This window comes from Balaenoptera borealis (assembly GCF_965194805.1).
Source record: "Balaenoptera borealis genome assembly, chromosome: 4".
In the NCBI taxonomy this organism is placed as follows: domain Eukaryota; kingdom Metazoa; phylum Chordata; class Mammalia; order Artiodactyla; family Balaenopteridae; genus Balaenoptera; species Balaenoptera borealis.
Window position 1 is genome coordinate 8,446,246 of NC_138861.1, and position 24,809 is coordinate 8,471,054.

Here is a 24,809-nt window from a genome sequence, read left to right on the forward strand (position 1 = left end):
GTCAGTGTGAAGTGCAGTCTGTGCCACTCATGGATTCATTGTCACTGACCATGGACGTTCCACGCTCACATATTTAGGATAACATCTGATTGTGCTACGATCATGCAGACCTACTAAGGTATTATAGAACTATGGATGTCTTTCCCTATTCCTGTATTTACAACTTAAGGAAAATGAATGGCTCTTGTGAGATTTATAGGCAAGAGGACAATTGAAGATCAACTTACTGCTTCTGCATATTTCATTATTTATCGTGAAAGTGAAACAGGACAGGAACAACTAAAACTAAATGGTTATATAAGACTAGATTATTCTCACAACCTGTTTTTAGTTCTATATAATTGAGAAGCATAATACTTTCAGGATTGACCCAGCCAGTTATTTCCCTTTCAGAGGAAAGTATAATCTGCCTAGAGGTCTGAACTTAGAGTTTGGAGCATGGTTGTCATTTTTTTTTATACTGAGTTCATATCCTCCACTTACCTCCATTCTATCTAAAAATGAAAACATCTAAGTCATACTAAACAGATGTGTATATGTATAAATCAAGCCCACAAAAGCCTGGGTCAAGGCAAAAGAGAAGGAGGTAGGTTGGGAAACTTTATATTAAGCCCGAGGTGACAGGAGGAAAGAGGTACTGGGTGAGGCTCTAAGTGGGTGAAGACCTGGGAAGGAAGTAGGGGCTACCTGCAAATGTTGACCTTTGTCCCAAGTATGATTCATATATCCCGGTAATGCTGTCCTCTGAAACGGTGGCCACTACACAAGCTATAGCTTATCTAAGCCACACAGTCACCATTTGGAGAGGTCAGCCATCAGTCCTCACACCCAGAAAATAGCAACCTTCCACTCATTTGAATACCAAGTCCAGCATTCCTAGTTTGAGCTTACTCAGGTAAGGCCTCTTGCTATTTAAACAGGTGTGGCAATGGAGTGACACCAACCCTTCAAAAAAGGAAAAATCAACTCTCTTCATGCCTGTGTGGGCATGAAGACCTTAGGATCAGGGACTCAGAGGTTCCTGGAGAGGATGAGCTGCAATGGTACTTCATGATTCCACGCTTTTCTTCTTCTTTTTTTTTTTTTTTAATGAAAGCTTATTTATTTATTTATTTGATTTATTTTTGGCTGTGTTGGGTCTTCGTTTCTGTGCGAGGGCTTTCTGTAGTTGTGGCGAGCGGGGGCCACTCTTCATCGCGGTCCGCGGGCCTCTCGCTATCGCGGCCTCTCTTGTTGCGGAGCACAGGCTCCAGACGCGCAGGCTCAGTAGTTGTGGCTCACGGGCCCAGTTGCTCCGCGGCATGTGGGATCTTCCCAGACCAGGGCTCGAACCCGTGTCCCCTGCATTGGCAGGCAGATTCTCAACCACTGCACCACCAGGGAAGCCCCATGCTTTTCTTTCTTACAGGATTTCCCTCCATTGATCTGCGGCTACCATTCCCACAGGAGGTTTGAGTATTCCCAATGAAGGCCCGAAGGTCACCAAGGACCTCAAATGTGAGGATGAATTCCTTGCCCACTGGTGGGGTGTGAGTGAGCAACTCCTGGAAGAAGGTCTGTGGAAGTGTGTCGAGCTGCAGACTGTTCTGCAGTCCCCAAGGGGCCCTAGCACAGGACAGGGCAAAGGAAACAGAGCCGGCCTTCTGGAATGTGCTGTGCCCACTACAGTGAGTAGCGGAGGAGGCTGATTTTTTGAAGGAATGAAGTAAAGCTTGCTTGCCAATATCTGGATCATGAATCATAAACAAACAAACAAACTGTGGTGCATTAAAAGTAGCCAAAAATTTTGACAGTCTTATCAAAGGATGGGGTCTGTGTCCCCTCCTCTGAATCTGAGTGCGTTCTGTGACTGCTTGACAGATAAAGTACAGGAGGAGATGCGATGCTGGGCACGTTTCTGAGCCCAGCCAGTAGGTGATCTGCAGCTTCCATCGTCTTGTGGAATGAATACTCCCTATTACAACCCAGCTTTCAAACTGCAAAGAAGCCCCAGCACCCTATAGTGAGACCCAGGTGGAAAGCAAACTAGGTCCCTGGCCAACAGGCCAGCGGGGCCCCCAGCCACCAGCCCACACCCACCTTGGCTGCCATATAGGTGAGCCAAGATGGAAGGAGATCCACCAGCCCAGTCGAGCTGCCCTGTACACACCACACAGAGCAGAGGCGCAGTGATAAGTAAGCAAATCAAATACGTACTGACTTGGCTATTTTGGAAAGAGGAGTGGGGTAAGCACAGCTATCAAAAGAGGTTCAAAATCCATATACACAATAAGCATTGTCCAAAGTTAGAATAAAGGAAAATGTAACATTTATCATGTGAAGAGGGGACTTAAAATTATTTGATAATAAAAACAATTCCCATCCTTGAAATGGCTGAAAGCTACTCTTCTGTTAGAGAAATATATTTTATGGATACAGCTAATCAAATATAAATTACTATAGCAATTAGACATATACACACGTAGACGTGTTATATACCACACACATTATTATTATAATCTTCAAATACAACAAATGTTTGCAAACTAAACTCTGAGAGAAAACAATTATGTTTAGTTTCCCCTCAGCCCTTTTAAGCAAGAGGACTGCGGGAAGCCTAAAAGGCCTCATTGAAAGTCACCAGCCCGAGGACCACATAGGGTTTTAAAGATCAAAGTAACGCATGCAAACTCCACTGACGTCAGATGTTAAATCAAAACATAAAAGCCTTTTTATTCTTGAAAAACTCTATTGGATTTTGTCAGAGAATTTGTGTATGCCTTTCCTATTTCTCTGTTTTAATTATTAGAGGTATTTGCACGGAAACAGGATCTTTATTTTTAAGGGTTCATCTGTTCCTACTGTTTTCCCCTCACTTGAAGGCATAATCCAGTGTAAGATAAATAGCAGCAGGAGGAGATAATCTCTTAAAAGACAAAAAGATCTTGTTTTTATGCAAATGATTCCAGTAGCGTTTTTGAAGTCAAAAATAAGATTGATGGTATGCATAACATTGTCTGTAATATATTTTTCTGTATATTCTAGGATATTTTTTCCAAAGTGCTTGCTGTACAAAGAAAACAGGTTCAGAGGAAGTGGTAAATATTTCACTTATCAAATGCTGAGAATTATTAGCAGGGAATTAATATATAACTGAAATGTAGCAAGGTAGATCAAATGTCACTTTGAATAAAGTTCACGTCATCCTTAACCAACACTTTCAAAAGCCAAATAATTCTATTGTGATTTTGGAAGGTTCTCTTACAAAAATGTGCTATTTTCTCATGCTTTTATTTTTCCAGATTTAAGTTTTTTGTTTGCTCCTCAATAATATTCTCTCAAATGCATTGAGAGAATGTTTATTTCTTAGCCCACTACCCATAGGACTACCATCAGTGTTCAGTGCCAAAAACTGAGAATGCGTAAATACTTAAGAACTATCAAGAAGGTTTTAAGGAAGAATTTTTCAGTTATAATTTAAGATATTTTATTATTACTCTAAATTGTAAGGTGTCATTAATGTTAATTAATACCTTCACATATGTGATCTTTTGTTCTTTAAAAGTCTTTTGAAGAGAACAGAGAGGATATTACTAAGCCCATGTTTTAAAGTAAAAAGTAATTAAATTAAATTGCTTGCTTGTAAGTCATGTGACTAGACAATGTTACTTCTGGTCTAGAATTCAGGAATTCTGACTTTCAGACTCAGTATTTACCCACAATATTACGCATATCAAAAAAGATCCTTGGGATATCTGTAAGAAATTAATTAACAAAATAGCAAAATTATAATAAAATATATGTTTTATTATGTGTCTGACTTATCATAAGACTGAATCAAGGGGAAAGACATTCATTAGGAGTGAGTTCATTTGTTTTGCAAATGATATGGACAGTTTATGGCCGGGAAGGGGATTTTGAAATTATGGAACAAATACCACCTAAATATAAATGATACTTTGTTTCTATCTGCCCTAAAATACTTCAAGATATAACATTTAGAAAACATTGGTCCAGAAAGCAGATTATCATGATGGAAAGGCAAATGTGAACTCAATTCTGCCTGGTTTGCAAATTAATTCCATCTACTGGTAGCCTCCAACCACTGTCTTTTGCTAATGGAATAAACACATTGTGGGGAGGAAAAATAATGTTCCCTCTATACTTCTAGGTTCTTGGCTGAGACACTCTGCAATAAAAAGACAGATTAACAAGAGAAAAACAAACAGAAGTTTAATAATATGTGTATCTCTTGTACACATAAAAGATACCCAGGAAAGCTGAGTTACTCCCCCAAACGACCCAAGCCACCACCTTAAATATTATTTCCAGCTACAGACAAAAGATGCTGGGCAGGAGGAAAGCCCGTGTTGGGACGTTACCGGAAAACCCATAGTGAACAAGGGTCAGGTTTCAGCCATTGCCTTCTCCATTGGTAAGGAGTGTCTAGAAATTTAGAGTCGTCCTTCTCTTCCTTGTACAGAGAGGAAAACACCCTCACAAATGGAGATTTCCCGTATAAATGTAAATGTTGCTTACAAAAGGGTAACTTCTACCCAATTTTCAGAGGTTCCCCTATGTCTGCTATTTCAAAAAAAACCCAGCTTATGATAATCAATATGCCAAAGAGACACAGTTTGGGGTGACATATCCTGATTCCCTTAAGTCTTGCCTTTGAAACTACCCCTAGAAGTTTTATAATCCAGAAGCTGACTGCTCCAGCTTACTGAAACACTCTCCTAGTACAGAAAATTGGTAAATTCAGTTAAACTGTTGTGTCTCATTTCAGGAGGTGGTGATGCAGATGGGCTCCCCAAGTTAGGCCTATATTATTCAAGAAACCAGGTATTTAGTAAAAGGAATTTCTATAGAAATAAAAGAAAAACAAAGGTTAACGTTTGGAGTAAATTAGAAACCAGTTGCTGATTCAGGGGCAGCCAGTCAAAAAGATTTCTAGATATCAGGGTCCAAGTATCCTTTGCAATTTGGATGTTTCTGATGATGTAATTGGGTGCTCAGCGAAACTTTCTGAGTGGCCACAAAGCGGCAGGCACAAAGAAAACCTGAAAGAACCATTGAAGAACCATCAATGTTTCAAGCAAGAGTCACACACATTACAATCAGCCTCATCAGTTCATTCAGCCCCACGTTATTAACTCCTGAATTCATTTTTTCCATCAGTTCTGGAAATTCTTACCTAGTTCATCTTTATGATCTTAAAGTTATCAGCAACTTGTGTTTGCCAGAGTGCTTTCCATGAATTTCCTTGAAGATGAAGCACTTTTGCAGGAACATTTTTTGCAAACGCATCAGAGTATAATAATAACTATAAATGACAAAAGACTTAAAAATTGTCATGGTTCAAAATTTAATGAGAGTTCATTACAATGCAGTTGACAAGGAAATTGTTCATTTCCATTACGTATAACACTTTAAGATAATAGCTGGAATTATAACTGATTAACATTATACCAGCACATATCAGAATTTTAGGAATTTCACGTAACTTCTGAAACACTTATATACAAATACAAATACAACATAAAGAAGGCTTAGTATTTCTTCACATTTGACAATGCATCTCGTTTAATTTAACATATCAAATAAACCCGATTAGTTTAATATCTCTCTTTTATAAGGAAAAAGAAGAAATTTTTTGAGATGTTACAGAGTCCCTTTGGAAAATCTCAAAGTTACTTCCAGGTCAAAAGGACTTCATTTAGAATTTGATTTTCAGAAGTTTGTTAAGAACATCAAAAAGTTTGGACACTTGACTAGATGAGATTCAGGGATCGTTATGAAACAATACTTTGTTATCTATTTAACCAATGTGACAGTAAAAGATTTCAAAGACAAATACAGAAGGTTACATAGTTGTAAGCAAAAGTTAGCTCTTTTAATAATGAGAAGATTTAAATTTCTTAAGTAATCAAAGACATGATTAAGACAACATAAAGCTTAGGAAATTATTTTGATAAAACACAGAATCTTTTCTTTCTAAGCAGGTTACTTAAAGGGTAAAGAAAAACTTTTCACAGACTCTTATTAAAGCAGACAATAGTCCAATATAACTTTGCCTTTATAGAACTTGTAAGGAAATTAAGTTCCAGTTTTACCTAAGTACACTATTGACATTAAAGCTTAATTTTAAAACCCTTATAATAATTCAATTTTTGCCAGCTTGATTACACAAGGTAATTCTCCAAATGTCTATATTTAGTTTGTCCTTCATTTTCCTCTTTCCTGTTCTGAAATAACCAGCTTTACTTTAGGAAAAAAATCACTTTCATTTCCCTCAACAAAAATGCACTTTTGTACTTCATGCCTTTTCTAACCAAAAAAAGGAAAAAACAAAAAAAGCCAAACAACCCCCCCCCCAGGCACATCCTACCTTCTTTGCATAGAGAGTTATTTCCCTTACTATTTCTAGTAATTTTAATTACATATATTAATTGGAATTCTTAACCCTTAGAAACCTTAATTTCTAGTGAAAACTAAGAAATACACAATGTGAACTTGTTACCGAGGCCAAGCTCGCCCGGCTTGCTGCTCAACAGGCCAATAAATCGGGAGATGAGATGCTGACGCAAGGAATACGACTTTATTCAGAAAGCTGGCAGACCGAGAGGATGGCAGACTAAACTCTCAAAATAACCATCTTATCGGGGTTTGGATGCCAGTTTCTTTTATAGCACAGAGAGGGGGAGGAGATGAGGAAGTAAAGTAAAAAGGCCATAAGTTTTGCAAATATCACCTAGAATGGCCAGCGTCGGGGAGGGGATGTGTGAATTTCTTCTTTCTTGCAGCCATCCACAGGTGGACAGAGTCCGGATGTTTCCCTGAACAAAGGCACTCTGGTTTAACATTCAGGCTGAGGGGCAGGGTTCCCCAAGGTAGGCCATTATGCATAGACAGTATCTTTTTAGTGGACAAAAGCAGCGGAAAGCAAAGGTTAAAGTAGAAGAAAGGTTAAAGTAGTAGATCCAACATGTAGTCCGATTTGGCTCTTCCCTGTTACAAACTGTATATTACACCAACATTCTGAAGACTGGCAAATTTATGAATATATTTAATAATTTATAGAAGCATGTGCCCTTTTTAAATATTACAGTCTTTCAATGTGGCCAAGACATGTTTAATAACAAACCCAAATATCTTTAGTTCCTCTGTAATAAGAAGACAAATGTAGGTAAACCTATGTTCAGTAATTAATGTTCAATATATAATCTTATTTAGAAATGATCTAGATATTCAATGAATTTCCATTATTTAACTTCACAAAACTAACCGTGGAAGTTACCAAAAGATTTGGGAAACTGTTTTTAAGTAGACACAACATAAAACATAATTGTAGGTGAAAAGTTCACCTTAAAATTCTTATCCCAGTTGCATCTATCTAAATCACTTGTTCTTAACAATTGTGTTTAGACTACACTTGAAAACTTCATGAGACACTAGATGAAGTTAGCTGTCATGTCAAGCTATTTTTCTTCCTGACAGATTTTATAACAGAGGTAACAAATTTTAATAGCAAACCCAGATTGAATAACTCTGAAGACATGCCTATTTCAATTAAATAAACAAACTTCAACTAGCTTTTATACCAAAGATTGTCCCAGATCACATGAACTTGAGAAACATTTGGATTAATTTCATATTTCTGAGAGTTTTAGAATACCCAATCCTTGCAAGTGCTTGTCCTTCAACTCAACTAAACAGAGCTCGTTTACAAATTAATTTTGGCAATACCATCGAGAAGTAGAAAAATAAGACAAATACAACATACATATATAGACACACATAAACATACTGACAGATGCAGAGACATAACTATTGTTTCTAAAATTTTAGTTATGAGTCAAGTACAATAGTACAATGTTTATAAAAGAACAGTTGGATCCAAATTTTGTTTTGGCAGTTGAAATAAGTTAAATTCACCTACTTATATGCCTAAAGCTTTTTACTAATATTTATGAAGAGGACATTTAAAATTTTTTATTAGCCCCATTTCCAAATAGTTCATTTTTCTCTTTTTAATGAGAAACATCTCCCTAAAGTTTGTATTTCAAAGAATGGCTCTTGGGTCCTAGAGAAGATGGGAGTAGAAAATCTACATCACAAAGACACAACTGTTTAGGGATATATTTGTGTATTATCAGAGATCTAGAGTGATTACTATTGAAATGTTTTCTTCTTAAGTGCAGAACAGTTCTATTTCCAATGTCCTAATCTTTGGCAATACCTGTAAGCATTTTGAGATGAATTGGCAAGGTTTCGAGATTGGTAAGGATAGGTGGATGTTGAATTGCTCCTAGAGCTGCAATTCTGGTTTTGTAGAGATTTGCAAGACAAAAGCATTTGTTTCCAAATCCTCAAAGCATTGAGTTGTAGACTAAATGATATCAAAAAGCTGATCAGCCCATATAACTATATTCTCTTTAATCTTTAAATTTTTAGTTTATTTCTTTATCAAATCAGGGAGATTTCTACCTAAGATGTAAATCAAAAGATTTCTATGTTCTGGAACTTCAGAGTCTGATGTAGTATACCTTTCAAAAATCTGTATGAAGCATTCAACAAAGGCTTTCTTTCTAAGTGCACAAATCAAAGTGGGACCAATTCTCTTTAGAGGGAAAAACCTCTACTATTGTTTTTGTCAACCCCTGAATATCAGCCTTCAGCTGATATTTTTAGGAAGGCCTAGGAAAAATTCCAGTCATCTGTGTTCTCTGTGGGGGGGGGGGGGAGGGGGCCCCCAGGGGGCTGTTTGGCTTATCTGATGAAGTACAGTATCATGGGAGGAAAGATCAGCCTTTAGCAGCCAATCAAGGTCCCTATGAGTGGGAGCTGTGAATTACCAAGAATTTTTTAACACCTCTCTAAATTTTGTAGAATCTTCTAAAAGTGGAGGCATAAAGAGCTTTGTAATTTCATCTTTTTAAGGCAGTCCCTAAGACTAACCACCATACTCTTTCGTGGCCTTTTTTCAACTTTGTCTTCCCATATAGGAACCAATGAAACAATTGTTTTAGATGAAAACACTCTAAGTGTTTTCTCAAAGATAGAAGGTTTTCTAACTCACAGGATCCATCATCTGGCCATTGACCACCAGGATCTTATATTCATCTCAATGGTCACTCAAACCACTACGGCTTTTTAGGACTTAAACATGGACACAAGAGGCATCCCAAAAGAGAGCGCAAAAGATGCGGTCCTCACAAGATCCAGAAAGTTTACACCCCAAGTTTGCCCAAGAAAGCAAAGATCTTTGTTGCCACAGGTGGTAAGAATGGTGTGGTGAAAACAGTGTCTCTGGTTTCCCACAAAAATGTGAGACACCTTCAGTCACAGACCCAATACTCTGTGACACTGGGCAGATTCTGCTGGAAAGGGACATTTCCGGCAGTAAGGAGACAGTGAGGGAACAGAGATCCCTTAGGTACCAGGACTTCTGACAAACTCCCCAGAGAGCACACGAGGTGGGACGAAGAGATTGCTGCTCCTCAGATCCTCAGCCTGTCTGACTGTCTGCCAGATGCTTCCATACATGCATCCTTCAGCTGGCAGAGACCAGACAGACTATTCCCACTGATCACAAAGCCACACTCTGAAGATATAGAATGAGATGAAAGGAAAACCCCATTACACCTATGATTCCCCTCCTTACGACAAATGACACAAAAGACAAAGACAAAAGAAAACAATGACCATCTCTGGGAGAAAAGGGATCAATAGAAAACAAGAGCATTCGGAACAAATTTTTAGCAAAGTTACTATACCCAAGGAACTAATTCACACAAATATTGTCTCTTGATGGTTTAAATTTGGGATGAAAGGAACAAGAAACTTTTACCTTCCTCTTGAAACTCAGCAGGACCCTGTGGGGCTCCTGGGCACAAAAGTCTTTCTGTGTCCCCTGTTTCTTATTTGTAGGAAATGGGCTTCATTCAGCCTCCATGACCTTCCCTGAGTTCCAAAGGGCAGGTTCAAACAGTTGCTAATTAGGGAAGGGATGGGGTGCAGAGACAAGGGAGGAGCAGTTAAGAAACAATAATGCAAACTTGGGGCAGGGTCCTGGTTCCTCCTCTAGGAATAGACATAAAAATATCTCTGAGCTCTTCTGCAGAACTAAAAACCCCACCCAATGGAAGATGTTAGCTACCTGATGAAGCATTCTTCATTCCAGAGAGAAGGTCATAGTTTGATAAACCCAAGAACAACAAAAGCCCATCATGAAACCACTTGATGCCAGATGACCTCTGGATTGAAGGAATGCAGGCATTGCAGGCACCCTAACCCTTACCAGCAACCCTGCCCCTTGATTCTAAAACTCCTCACAAGCCCCCTCAGGTTGGGACACACAGTTTTGAGGGCATTGGCCTGCTATGGCCCCCTCTGCCTGGGAAAGCAATAAAGTTATTCTTCTCTACCTCACCCAAAACTCTGTCTCTGAGATCCAATTTGGTGCCAGTGTACAGAGGATGAATTTCGGCTACACTGTCTTGACTGGGCTCTACAGAGTGAGATCGAGGAGATCTGACTTTGGTAAGAATTCTTACCCTTCGTTGGCTTCTGCCAGCTTTCTAGGATCCTGGCTGTGGTCTTCAGAGAGAATATGGTGTCTCAGAAAGTCCCTTCATATGTTGCCAAACTGTAGGAGAGAAAAAATAATTTGTCCTCTACTTTTCTAGTTTCTTGGCTGAGATACCCCTATAATAAAAAGACAGATTAACAGTAAAAACAAAGCAAACATAAGTTTAATAACATGTATACCTACTGTAAACACAGGAGAGACCCAGGAAAAATAACTTTCTGAAATGGCCCAAGTCATCACCTTAAATATCATCTACAACTAAAGCCAAAAGATGTTGGGGGACCCAGGGTCGGGGAGAGGAAGCCAGTTATGAAAGGTTACCTGGAAAAGCATAGTAAACTAGGGTAAAGTTGTTATGCAGATTTAAGTCATTGCCTGCTCCACTGATCGAACGTTTCTAGAGTCATCCTTTTCTTCCTGGTTCAGAGAGGGAAATACCTTACAAATGGAGATTTCCCTTAAAAATGAAAATGTCTCTTACAAAAGGGTAATTTCTACTCAGTTTTCAGAACTTCAACTGTGTGCTGTTACTTAAAAACAACCAGGTTAGAATAATCAATATGCAAAAGAGGCATATTTTGTGGTGACAAATTCTGCTTCCCTTCAACCCAAACAGGACTCTTAGGGAATAGCCTGGTGAGTTAAATGATTGATTCCTCAGTTCTTTGCTTCTTAAAAATATGCGTAGAATGACAATCTCAGTCTCCTCTCTCTCTCTCCCTCCCTCCCATCTTGGGCTTTAGCTTTCACTAAAGTTTCTGAAATTTAAATATAAAATACTTAAAATGTATTATAATACATTTATTTATTATAACACATTTATTAAAATGTGTTATCATGCGGATAGGCTCCTAATGCAACCAACAAAAGCATCAGTCACTGGTCAAATCTTACACAGTGCACAAATTTAATAGTTAATATTCCTCTGATTTCTAGCTGTCAAACACACAAAATACGAAGTAAGTTTTTTTTCCTAAGTTTATATCAAAGTACAAGGAGAAAAGTAAAACTTAGCTAAGTCACCTTTTTATTCTATCTCTTACTATAAAAAAAATACATCATACACAAAGAAGTTTGTGTGTGTGAACATGTCTGTCATCTATGGATGAGTAACGAATCACCCCAAAACTTACTAGTGTAAAACTATGATTATTTATTATTTCTCATGACTCTAGGTCTTCTGATGATCCCACCTAGATTCACATAAACAGCTGTCTTCAGCTGAAGGGTTATTATGGGCTGGACTCAGCTGGGATAGCTGGTACAGGTGGGCCCTTCATTCTATGTGATTTCTTATGCTTCAGGAAGCTAGTCCAAGCCTCTTCAAGTGGTAGCGGCAATATTCCAAAAGAACAAGCTCCAATGTGTACATTTATATCAATCTTCTGCTTGCCATGTGTTTGCTGATGTCCCATTGGCCAAAGCAAAATCACCTGGCCAAGCCCAGTGTCAAAATGTGAGGGGGGCAATCAACACATGACAGTATGGCTACCAGGAGGCATTGTTCATTGAGGGCCACTTGGGTGACCACGTGCAAAGTGGGAAAAAAATTACTGCTTTGAAATAAACAACTTGTGTGTTTAGACAGAATTATTCTAGAGAGTGTAACCAGATTATCTGAATGCTTTTATAGTGGGGCAGATTTCATTCAGATCAGGAAAAAACCCTATTTTGCTACTTTATAATGATATTTATAATAAAAATAAGTAGCAAGAGCTTTACAAAGGAAACAGAGTACCTTTATTTAGAAGGAGGAGAGTATAAATATTACTGAGCACTCACTATGTACTTGGTACTTCATCAGGTGACCTATATTTGTTCTCATTTAATTTAATCTGACGAAAAAATAATTTTGTTAGAGTTAATGCAAAATATAATCCTGAATGCTCACTTATTAAGTATTGTGCTTAACTATTTCATCATTTTGACTAATATTCTGAAGACATAATTTCTACATAAACCTAACAGTTTTATTAACAGTCTTTGGGACATTCACGTTTTTGCCTTATAAATCAGTTAGGATTGGTTCACTTTTGAGTAACAAAGACCAGAAATAACAGTGGCTTAAACAAGACAGGGGTTAATCCCTTTCTCACAGAGAAATCTGGACATAGGAGGTGCAGGGTTGAGCTTTCCTGCTCTGAAGCTTCAGGTACACAGGCTCTTTCCAGCTTATCACTCCCATACCTACAGTATATCCTTGGACACATGACCACACTTTGCTCCAAGGGAAGCTGGGAAATGCTGTCCTAGGCTTTTTTCCTTTGTGTTTATTCACTCTGACTAAAGTCAAAGCAGAATGGATATCAGGAGTCAAAGGCAGTCTTGGCTTCACCTTATATGCATGGCATGCTCTATCCCTGGGGTCAGAGATATAATCCTTAATGGTACACTTAGAACAGACGATTTCTCTGAGTAATGCTAATTTACCTATAAGAGGATAAGCACACTTATCCTGAACACCATATTCTAACCATCACCTTCCATGATTTGGAGCAAGTTGATGCATTTGTAACTACAGAACTAGCTGCATGCTGAACTGTTAAAATAGGCAGTCACTGTGACTCATTGAAATTCACATGAAGAGGCAAGAAGGTGGCAGGTGGAAAGTCAGTCTGTCAAACAGTATCTCAGGGGATGAGAATGCATTAAGAAAATGGAAGAGGGTGAGTAATCAGCAGGGGAAGTTGGCTTGTAAAGGAAAGGGCTACCTTAAATTTGTGCATTATGAAGGAGATATTTTTTAAAAAAAAGAAAGAGGAAATTTTCTAGTAAATTAAAACTAAGGGAAAATGTTATTACTCTACCTTTGAGGTAAAGCTGGTTCATTGGTGAATTACTGCATGATTTATTACGTTTTCTCACTGCTTTTCCTATGTATTTCTTCGGAAACTCGTTCTAACTTGTACACGTTGGGTTCCCCTTGACACTAATCCAGGTCCAGCTCAGCGGCAGCATTCTTTCTAGGCATTCAGGATATACCCATGCCACCAAAGGAGAGCGGCTGGCCCTGACCCAGGCCACTCAAGGGCCTACCTCAGGGAGGGAAGCCAGAGATTCTGAGGGTTAAGACAGACCGTCTCTTCAAGGAGTATCAGCCACAAATTACAGCTGTAGCATTTTCCCAATTCATCTTAGCTATTTCTAGACTTTCTTAGGTACATTTGATTTATTCAATACACTTTATTGGATCAAAATAGTTTTACCATGGGAACTGATTTACTCAAACTTTATCCATAGCATTATGAATACTGAATACTGGTCTCTGTCTAAATAACATCTCTTGGCCGGTTAGCGACATAGCTGCACCCATGAATAAAGGAAATTTAGCTGCTGACTCCTGACCCATGCAATGACTGATTCTAAAGAAAACGCTTAGTTCCTACACTAATTCTCAGTTCTTCTGCCAACTACAATGACTGAAACTCTTGTACATTTATCCAAAGCAGCCCTGCCACACTCCCTGCTACGCTGATCGTTACAAATTAGAGATCCGCAGCTTCTCTGTGGGCATCCTGTTGGAATATATAGATTTCCTATTGAGCTGCTAGGGCTTCACTTCAGGTTTGCAGGAGCCAATTGAAGCAGATTGGAGCAATCCTGCTGCATTGTCCGCGTTGGAGCTGTCTTATCAGAATGAATACGAAGAGGAGGAAGGCACACCCTCTGTCACACAGAGTGAACAGTTTGACCTGGCAGAAAGCCTGCAGGCGGGGGAGGTTACTGTGTTACCTTCCCATCCTAACTCTGACTTTTCTCATCTATAGAATTGGGGGATAACACCTAACTTTCATGGTAACATGAATTAGAGATGATACATGTGAAATACCTACCACACTATCTGAGATGCAATCCTTCTCAGTTTTTATTATTATCATAAAAACTGAAAGAAACTTGGTTTAGAAAATGTAGAAAATCAAGTATTTTTCTTTAACACTAATATTCAAAATTGAGTCCTGTTAAGACCTTTAATGATTCTAATATTATTGTGCCCTCTTGTCTAACTAAAAGTAACAAGAATAATTAACATCAAGATGAGTTTTAGGAAATTTAATGAATTTCTGGTTTCTCCATTAGGATGACTTTTTTCTTTTCAAGAAATGTCAATATTCAAAATCTTTTGCCCGAAACACATTTTTAATTTGCCTTAGGATAATCCAGTACTATTGAAAATATACTTTAATCACGTTAACTCAGAAATGTCCATTCTTCTCTGAGCTTTTTGCTAATGATTTCAAAAAGAGCCTTGAGATCTTTATTAATAAGAAAAACTGAGATATTGGCTAAGTAGAAAACAAAATGTAAATGTCTATATTGAATATATTGGGTGATCCTCTTGAAGCCCTGAGGCAAATGCTAACTTTTTATAACATGAATATTAAATCAAAATGTGTCTAAAAGCAGAATGGCATAGCGTGAAGGGGCCAGGCTTAGAAGCGGAGGACCCGTGTAGGATTTATTCATTCATTCAAAACACATTTATGAAGTCTTACCTTATGCCAAACAATATAAATATTGTGGTGAGCATGACTGTATTTCCTGCCTTTATGCAGTTGTCCTGTGGAGAAGATAGGCAGTATAAACATAATTATGAAGAGTTAAAAAAGAAAAATAAGATGCACTGTGGACTCATGATAGATAAACCAAAACAATTGTAAGAAATCAAGGACATGTTTTGAAGAAGTGCCTTCTAAACTAAGACCTGAATGTTCAGAAATGCTAAAGTATGGGGTAAGGAAGGGGGCGGTAGATGCGACAGAATGGGGAAGTAAATGTTTCTTCTATAGAAGGGTGTTTCATAAGGAAGTGACATGAATATGTTGGCTTTTTAAACCATGTTTCTAGCTACAGCGTGGAGCATAGGTCAAGGGGCAGCAAGGATGGATATATGAAGATCCATTAAGAGCCCCTTGTAATGGGACAGGTAGGGTATAAGCCAGGTGACAGGCATGGAGATGAAGAAAGATAGGCGGCTTTGCAAGGCTAGAATTGACAGCTTTATAAACAAGGGCTTGATATTTCATCCATTAAGATGGAGAGAGAGAACAACAGCCAAATAGGATGTCCAGATCCAAGACTGAAGAGCTGAGTAATAGAGATGCAATTTACTAACCCAGACAGCACAGAAGAATAGAAAGTTTGGGGTTGAAGATTATCATAGACCTTAAAAATACCCAAAGGAAGACGTCTGGTAGGCAGGTATACGGGTTTGGATTTCTGTTCAGGAGTCTGGGCTGAGAAAAAGTCTTAAAAAGTGCTTAACAAAATACATAGCACATAGTAAACATTCAATAAGAGTCAGCTATATTTGTTAGTAATAGTATTATGAGTAATATCGTATCAGTGCTTAGAAATGTAACCATTACCAACACAGAAAGGACTCTAAGAGAACTAAAGCCAATCAGACATGAAAAAGTCATTTTATTCATTCTGAAATGGTGGTAAATTTACACCCAATGAAAATATAAACATAATCCAATTTTGTAATAAAGAAAAATCCTGTACTCTTATGCCTCGTGAGGGAGAATCCTGGTCAAGCTTTCCATTAATTGCTTAACCTCTGGTAACATACATTTCTCCCCTGTAATGAATGAATTGCTTTTCAGAGTTTTCCAGACTTTAGCTTAAATCTCTTTCAGTAATAGAGAGTGATGTCATCAACATGGCAGAACAAGAGTTTCCTGCCATCTTCCCCTCTAAGAACACTGATTTAGACACTCACCCTAAGACAAGAGAGCCTTTGTGGAAGTCCAGGAGTCCAACACAGAAATTCCAGCACACTGTTAGAGAAAAATAAATCCAAAATTAGATGCCCTGAGGAGGGTAAGAGGACCAGTTTCACTTTACACTCCCTCAAGCAGCATTATCCTGACACCAAAGCCAGATAAGGACACTACCAAAAAGAAGGAAACTAGAGGCAATTATCCCTAGTAAATATAGATTAAAAAATTTCAACAAAATTCTAGCAAACAGAACTCAACAGCACATTAAAAGGATCATATGCCATGATCAAGTGGGATTTATCCCTGAGATACAAGGATAGTTCAACATCTACATATTAATCAATGTAATATACCACATTAATAAGTGAAAGATACAAATGATATGATCATCTCCTTATATGCAGAAAAATAATTTATAAAATTCAACATCCTTTCATGATAAATATTCTCAACAAATTGGGTTGAAGGAATATACCTTAACATAATAAAGGCCATGTATGAAAATCTCACAGCTAACAACATAGTCAGTGGTTAAAAGTTGAAATCTTTTCCTCTAAGATCAGGAACAAGACAAGGAAGCCCACTCTTACCACTCCTATTTAACATAGTACTGGAAGCTCTGGGCAGAGCAATTAGTCAAAAAAAAAAAAAAAAAAAGACATCCAAATTAGAATGGAAGAAGTAAAATTGTCTCTGTTTGCAGATGATATCATTTATATGTAGAAAATTCTAAAGATTCCACCAAACAACTGTTGGAACTAATACTGGCATACCTGGGAGATATTGTGGGTTCAGTTCCAGACAACTGCAATAAAGTGAATATCCAATGAAACAAGTAACACAATTTTGGGGGGTTCCCAGTGCATGTAAATGGTATGTTTATGCTACAATGTACTCTATTAAGTGTGCAATGGCATTACATTTAAAAAAACAATGAAACATTAAAAACAGCATGGATATGAAATGTACAGTGTGAGGAATATAGTCACTAACTACATAATATCTGTTGTATGGTGACATATTGTAACTAGACTTATCATGAAGATCAGTTTGAAATGTATAGAAATATTGAATAACTATGCTGTGTAACAAGAACTAACATAGTGTTGTAGGTCAATTATATTTCCAAAACAAACAAAATCATAGAAAATGAGATCAGATTTGTGGTACCAGAGGTGTAGGGCAAGGGCAGTAATTAGGTGAAGGGGGGGTCAAAAGATACAAGCTTCCAGTTAAACAATAAATAAGCACTAGGAATATAATGTACAACATTATAAATATAATTAACACTGTGGTATGTTGTATATGAAAATAAAATTTTTTTCTATTTCTTTAATTTTTTAAAAAATTAATTAATTAATTAATTTATTTTTGGCTGTGTTGGGTCTTCGTTTCTGTGCGAGGGCTTTCTCCAGTTGCGGCGAGCGGGGGCCACTCTTCATTGCGGTGCGCGGGCCTCTCACTGTTGCGGCCTCTCATTGCGGGGCACAGGCTCCAGACGCGCAGGCTCAGTAGTTGTGGCTCACGGGCCCAGTTGCTCCGCGGCATGTGGGATCTTCCCAGACCAGGGCTCGAACCCGTGTCCCCTGCATTAGCAGGCAGATTCTCAACCACTGCGCCACCAGGGAAGCCCTATTTCTTTAATTTTATACCTATATGAGATGAGAAGGATGCTCACTAAACTTGTGATAATCCCTTCATGACGTATGTTAATCAAATCATTACGCTGTGTATCTTAAACTTATGCAGTGCTGTATGTCAATTATTGTATCAAGAAAACTGGAAGAAAAAAACATTAATTTTAAAATAATGCTCTTGGGGGCTTCCCTGGTGGCGCAGTGGTTGAGAATCTGCCTGCTAATGCAGGGGACACGGGTTCGAGCCCTGGTCTGGGAAGATCCCACATGCCGCGGAGCAAATAGGCCACAACTGCTGAGCCTGCGCATCTGGAGCGTGTGCTCCGCAACAAGAGAGACCACGACAGTGAGAGGCCCGCGCACCGCGATGAAGAGTGGCCCCCGCTTGCCGCAACTAGAGAAAGCCCTCGCACAGAAACGAAGACCCAACACAGCCAAAAATAAATAAATAAATTAATTAAAACAAACAAACAAACAAACAAAAAAACCTCATAGCTAACATCTTAAAAAAAAAAAATAATAATGCTCTTGGAGAAATGGCCCTGATAGCCTTGCTTGATGCAGATGTTGGCAAGGATGTGCACTGTTGGTGGGACTGTAAACTGGTACAGCCATTATGGAAAACATTATGGAGGTTCCTCAAAAAATTAAAAAAAGAACTGTCATGTGATCTAGCAATCCTTCTGGATGTATTTTTGAAAGAAATGAAATCAGTATCTTGAAAAGATATCTGCACTCTCATGTTAGTTGCAGCATTATTCACGAAATAGCCAAGACACGGAAACAAACTAAATGCCCCCTGATGGATTAATGGATACAGAAAATGTGATATATATATATGTATAATATTAATAATAATATTGGAAATGTGATATTATATAATATATATGCAATAGGATATTACTCCATTAAATTAAATCCTGCCATTTGCGACAACATGGATGGACCTAGCAGATATTATTCTTAGTGAAATAAGCTAGACAGAGAAAGACAAATACTGTACAATCTCATACATGGAATCTAAGAACACTGAACTCATAGAAACAGAGAGCAGAATGATGGTTTCCAAGGGCTGGGGGCAAGGGTAGGGATAGGGAGATGTTGGCCCCAAAGTAAACATTTCCAGTTATAAGATGAATATATTCTGGGGATCTAATGTACAGCAATGGTGACTTTAGTTAACATACTCTATGATAAGGAAACTTCATATTGTGCTTCACTTTACTGAACTTCACAGATATTACATTTTTTTTACAAATTGATGGTGTGTGGCAATCCTGCATTTTTAGATACTGGTTAGCATTTTGGTTTTTTAGGCATAATGCTATTGCACATTTAATAGACTACAGTGTAGTGCAAACATAACTTTTTTGTGCACTGGGAAACCAAAAAATTCATGAGACTCACTTTACTGACATACTTGCTTTATTGCATGGATCTGTAACCAGACTTGCAGTATCTCTGAGGTATGCCTGTACGTACTTGAAAGCTGCTATGAGAGTAGATCTTAAATGTTCACCACACACACAAGCTAATTATGTGAGGTGATAGATTCGTTAACTCACTTATCGCAATAGTCCTTTTGCAGTAAATACGTGTATCAAATCATCACATTGTACACTTTAAATTTACACAGTTATATGTCAATTATATCTCAATAAAGCTGAAAGAAAATAAAATTAAAAAAATCTCTTCCATTAATGACAGCCATAAGATGACCAAAAAAAAATCTTAATCACCTGAAAGGGATAGAATCAATCTAACACTTGGAAATGTTGGTTACTCTAGCCAGGGTTAAATCATGTACACTTTTCTAAGGTCAGTGATCAAAAAAAGTCTGTCCATCGTTTCAGACACTGAGGATAAGGTGGGATGCATCTAAAGCACCGACATGAGTTGACGTGAAGGATTTCAGCTTGCAAATGTTTTTCTGCTGTTGGAATTTGTGTTTATTTTCTTACTAACTGAACTCCTTTTCCAATAATCTTGTTAAGAGTGCTAGCAAGAAGGTTGATAGATCACGCCAGCTCCATATTTCGGACATTACCCAAAGTGCCAAGAGAAGAGATATAGACCAGCAGAGACAACAATCCTGGAACTAATGACTCAGGGAACTTGTGAAGTACATTGACGTGGCAGTTACATTGTTATCAGATCATTTAGAAAAAGTGATACTGTGGGCATCTACCATTTGTTTTCTCCACAAAATAAGACCCTCGGCAGAAAATTCTGAACTGGAGGATAGACCATATTAGTAGTTCAATGTAGAATGTCTTACCCTCCTATATAGTAACATCAAGGATTTATTTTTAGTCAGCAATTATAATGGATGATCTTATTTTCATTATCCGTCAACTCTATTGTAACTAACTCACAAAAATCATACCCTAGCATTTGGTAAAGACTCGGCATTTTTAAATGCTTTATTACAAAATCAGTATATGATATGCATTTTAAAAATTGGTTTTGCCTTAATACCACAAATTTCTTGCAAAGGGATTCAATATCCCTTGTAAAATATTTGAACTATTGGGAACACTGTAGTATAACTTGGGGTTTTTTTGCCAAATAGTATCCATTCCTCTTTATATGATAATAATTTGCTGAATTTCATTTGAAAACCTACTAATGTCCATCATTAGTCCACATGGATTGCACAGGGCTGCCCACGCCCTCAACCCCAGTTACAGGAGTAAATATATGACCCAGACTTGGACAAGGAAAGCATAACATTTCCCTTGGACAATGATAGCTTAAGAATGGCCACATGACAGAGTCAACAGAATTAGTACTGGGACGTGGGGGGGATCTGCTGAAAAAAAATAAGCAAGTTTTCTTGTACATTTGTCCTCAGAGCACAGAAACCTGATACTGATGGCAGCCAGGTTACCACCACATAAAGAGAAATATGGTCCCGATGGCGTCGCTAATCATGCCACCCCTGGACCTTTTAGTCACATAAGCCAGTATTTTACTACTGTTCTTTCTGCTTAAGCCAGTTTAAGTGCTTTCATCTCCTGTAACTAAAAAGAACCCTAACCGATACTGTGTAATTTAATCTTAAGAGAGACGTGAGTTAATTTTAGAGAGTTAAGCAAATTCAGTAACATGTTCCTTTGCTGTAAAAACACACACATACCATCTATTTACAGTAAATATACTCATAATTTTGTACATATTTCTGTGAAAATCAGTGACAGATAGATGATAGAGAGATAGGTAATAGAAGATAGATGATAGATAGATGATAGATAGATAGATAGATAGACAGATAGATAGGTAGATAGATATTGATAGAGACAGCTAGATCAATTATTCACTGACTAGCTGCCTGGATTGCCTCATATGTGGCAATCCTGATTTCTCCTGGATTTTGAAAAGTCTGCTTTATAACCTTAGCTCTACCACTGCTAAGCCTCAGTTTTCTCATATGTGAAATAAATGTGACAAAAATAGAAACTACCTCCTAAGCTTTCACGAGTTTACGTTAAGATAGTGCTTGTAAAACTCTATCTAAAGTGGGTTTTCAGTAAAAATTAGCTTTTAGGTATTACTTACTCATAGATGACTCTAAGGTAAAGAATACATTTATTTTCACTGGAGCGAAAGAAAAATAGAAAGTCATAAACAGGCAAATTTCAGTGAGATTTCTGGTCTTGTATCTTTCTGATTGGACAAAGAACCAAATCTTACTAGATAAATATAAGGTTTTTTAATGAAATATAATCTAGTTCCAACCTAGCTATATATCTGACCTTAAATATCTGAATTTGTTATTACCTCTACAGGATGAATTACTTTTAGCATTTGGTCAAACTAAGAATGACTAGAAATGTCTGGAGAATTCTGGGCAGTTTCCATATTCTCTGTGATTTAATTTGTTTGTTGCACTAAATAACCAACCTCTATCTGCAGCAAGATTAAATTTTTTGCTATTGAGATGGGAAAGATAACAGTGACATGAGCATTTGCATTTTGACTGGAGCTAGTATTTTGGGACAGGCAAAGGGGAGATGGTTTAGAATGTGAGTCTTCTCACTGTCATCCTGATAAGTTTCACCCCACACCTACCAGCACCTATAAAAAAGGAAGTCACTCCATATGTTCTCCTTACCTAATATAAGAGCCAATATTCATTATAGTTGATCCCACATAAAACTCACTTAGGTCTGTAAAGCTCACTTGATACTTTTTAAAAGATATATACCAAATAAAATCAAAATTATATTCTGTCACTTTAAACATGAAATACTCCATTATTAAAATTCTGAGATTTTAACAAATGCAATAAAATTTTCTTTCAGTGAGAAAGTACTCTCAACTCTCGTCCAGTTGATTTCCACTTTCAGACAACTTATAACCAAGGGAACATTTAAATCCTGATGATACAAAAGAAAAAGATCTCCATTTAACACATTAGCATGGATGGAGGCTTGATGATTTGATCTTCACAACTACGAATTACATGAATTTTAATAGAAATAAAAACTAAAGTAGGAGGTAAGAAATGCAGAGATATTTCACTAAAATGAAAGAAAATGAGAGCTTTTTGTTGGATTTACTTTCATTCTTACTGCACCTATAATTTGCATCTCTCCATGTTTCCAATTCTTTCCAGGAGCAAGTTGAAAATCTTAGATATGGAGCTTTATGAAGAAATCTGATCAGTCAGAGGAAAATGTTCTGCTCACTTTTTTCCCCAAGTCCAATCCATTTGTAGTCCTTATTTCTCCAGGAGAATGAAAATAAGACTTTCTTCCTTTCACCTTCAACTGGAATCTCACAGCTGGTGCTGCCAGCGTTTCTGCCATGAAGATTCTTAACAACGATGAATTGACTCCAACTCTGCTCTCCTTGATTTTTCCTCTCATTATCTGCTTCTTTGCTAAGCCCAGAATCTTTCTGACCATCAGTCTGAAAGAGAGTGCTGTATATTTGCCTCTAAGTATATATAATGAGACCTGGTTTCTGGAGCAGCTAGTGATGGGGCAACAATAGGAAAACTCTGGTTCTTCTGGTCAGATCAACGCACTCACTGAAGCATTGACTTAAGTTTGTACCCTTTCCTGTGCATCAGACATGGCAGGCATGGTGGAGCTTCCATTCTGTTATTAGGCAAAGGGGGACAGGGGAGAGATGAGTTAAAGTTAATATGAAATGTAAATGGGAAAAAGCAAAATATGGGTGCTTTCAGTGCCAATATTCTGTGGGCGGAGGACCTCAGAAAGGAAAGATTTCCCCTTGTAGTTTTTGAATTAAACTTTCAGTTCATTATTACAAATGTTGTAATATTGAATATTATTAAATATAGTAAAGTTTATTTGAACAGAACATATATAACACCTTTATATAAAATAAAAAGCAATGATTTTTATTATTGAGGTATAATTGATGTATGAGTTTCAGATGTACAACATAATGATTTAATACCTTTGTATATTGCAAAATGATCATCACAATAAGACTAGTTAACATCTGTCACTATAGTTAGTTACATAATTTTTTTTTTCTGATGGGAACTTTTCAGATCTACTCTCTTAGCAACTTTCAAATATGCAATACAGTATTATTAGCTGTTGTGACCATGCTGTGCATTATATTCCCAGGACTTATTAATCTCTTAACTGGAAGTTTGCTTGTACCTTTGGATCCCCTTCACTCATCTCACCCATCCTCCACCCCTCACCTCTGGCAACCACCAATCTGTACCTATGAGTTTGTTTTTTGTGTGTTTTGGGTGTTTATTTTTAGATTCCCTGTATAAGTGCGATCATATGGTATTTGTCTTTCGCCTTCTGACTTACTTGACTTAGCAAAATATCTTCTAGATCTACCCATGTTGTCACAAATGGCAAGATTTCATTCCTTTTTATGGCTAATATTCCATTTTATATATACACCACATCTTCTTTATCCATTCATCCATTGATAGTTCTAAGGTTGCTTTCATAACTTGGCTATTGTGAATAATGCTGCAGTGAACACAGGGATACATAAATCTTTTAGAATTAATGCTTTTGTTTTCTTCAGAAATACTAAGAAGTGGAATACCTTGATCATATGGTAGTTCCATTTTTAATTTTTGAAGAAACTCCATACTGTTTTCCATAGTGGCTGTATAACATTCTCACCAACAGTGTACAAGAGTTCCCTTTTCTCTATAACCTTGCCTCAGAAGTTCAAAAACAGGCAAAAACCAATGTAAGGTGACAGAAATCAGGAATGTTATTGTCTCTGGGGAGCAGGTAGTAGTAGTGACTGAGAAAGGACCCAAGGGGGAACTTCTGGGGTGCTTGCCATAATCCATTTCTTTATTTGGGTATTGATTCCATGAATGTGTTTCCTTTGTGATAATTCATCACGCTATATATGTTACATGTGACACTTTCCTGTATTTATATCATACTTCAATAAAGATTTATTTTAAACAAAATATTACTAAAATAAGAGAAATTCTAACTAGGACTTTATTTTTAAGAATTAGATTTTTGAAGCCCTTCCTTCCAAAGGAAGCATTTCTAGTAGCTCACAGAGATTGCACCAATAAAGAGCACAAATTGGGAATCAGGGTACCTATGTTCTAGTTCCGTTCTGACATAACTAGTTCTCTCACTAGAACAAATCATGTCAAATGCCTGGTCTTCATCTCTCCTTTGGTAAAAGAAGGTATTTAAGCTAATCCTTAACATTCTTCTCAACTCGAAAGTCTCGTGGTTCCAAACATCTCCCTAATTAGATGGGTATCAATTGCTGAGCCGTGTGAGGGATACTCTTTCCTTCTAACCAAGTTACAGTAAAATCCAGACTATGGAGGGGGAAGGTTAGCATTAATAAGAACATATATGGTATGTTGGCAAAGGACTCATTTACAAAAGC

General features: G+C 37.5%; 1 protein-coding gene across 1 annotated transcript in view; it reads right to left on the reverse strand.

Annotated features, from left to right (window-relative positions):
- Positions 1 to 5,323: 5,323 nt before the first annotated feature.
- The window catches only part of LOC309628501 (tripartite motif-containing protein 75-like), a gene marked incomplete at its 5' end in the record, with an annotated part of 418,183 nt that continues 398,697 nt past the window's right edge, over positions 5,324 to 24,809 (reverse strand). The window contains 6 exons of the mRNA XM_082391598.1: positions 5,324 to 9,976; positions 10,539 to 10,630; positions 12,356 to 12,408; positions 15,067 to 15,131; positions 16,296 to 16,353; positions 22,496 to 23,038. The remainder of the gene's footprint in view (positions 9,977 to 10,538; positions 10,631 to 12,355; positions 12,409 to 15,066; positions 15,132 to 16,295; positions 16,354 to 22,495; positions 23,039 to 24,809) is intronic.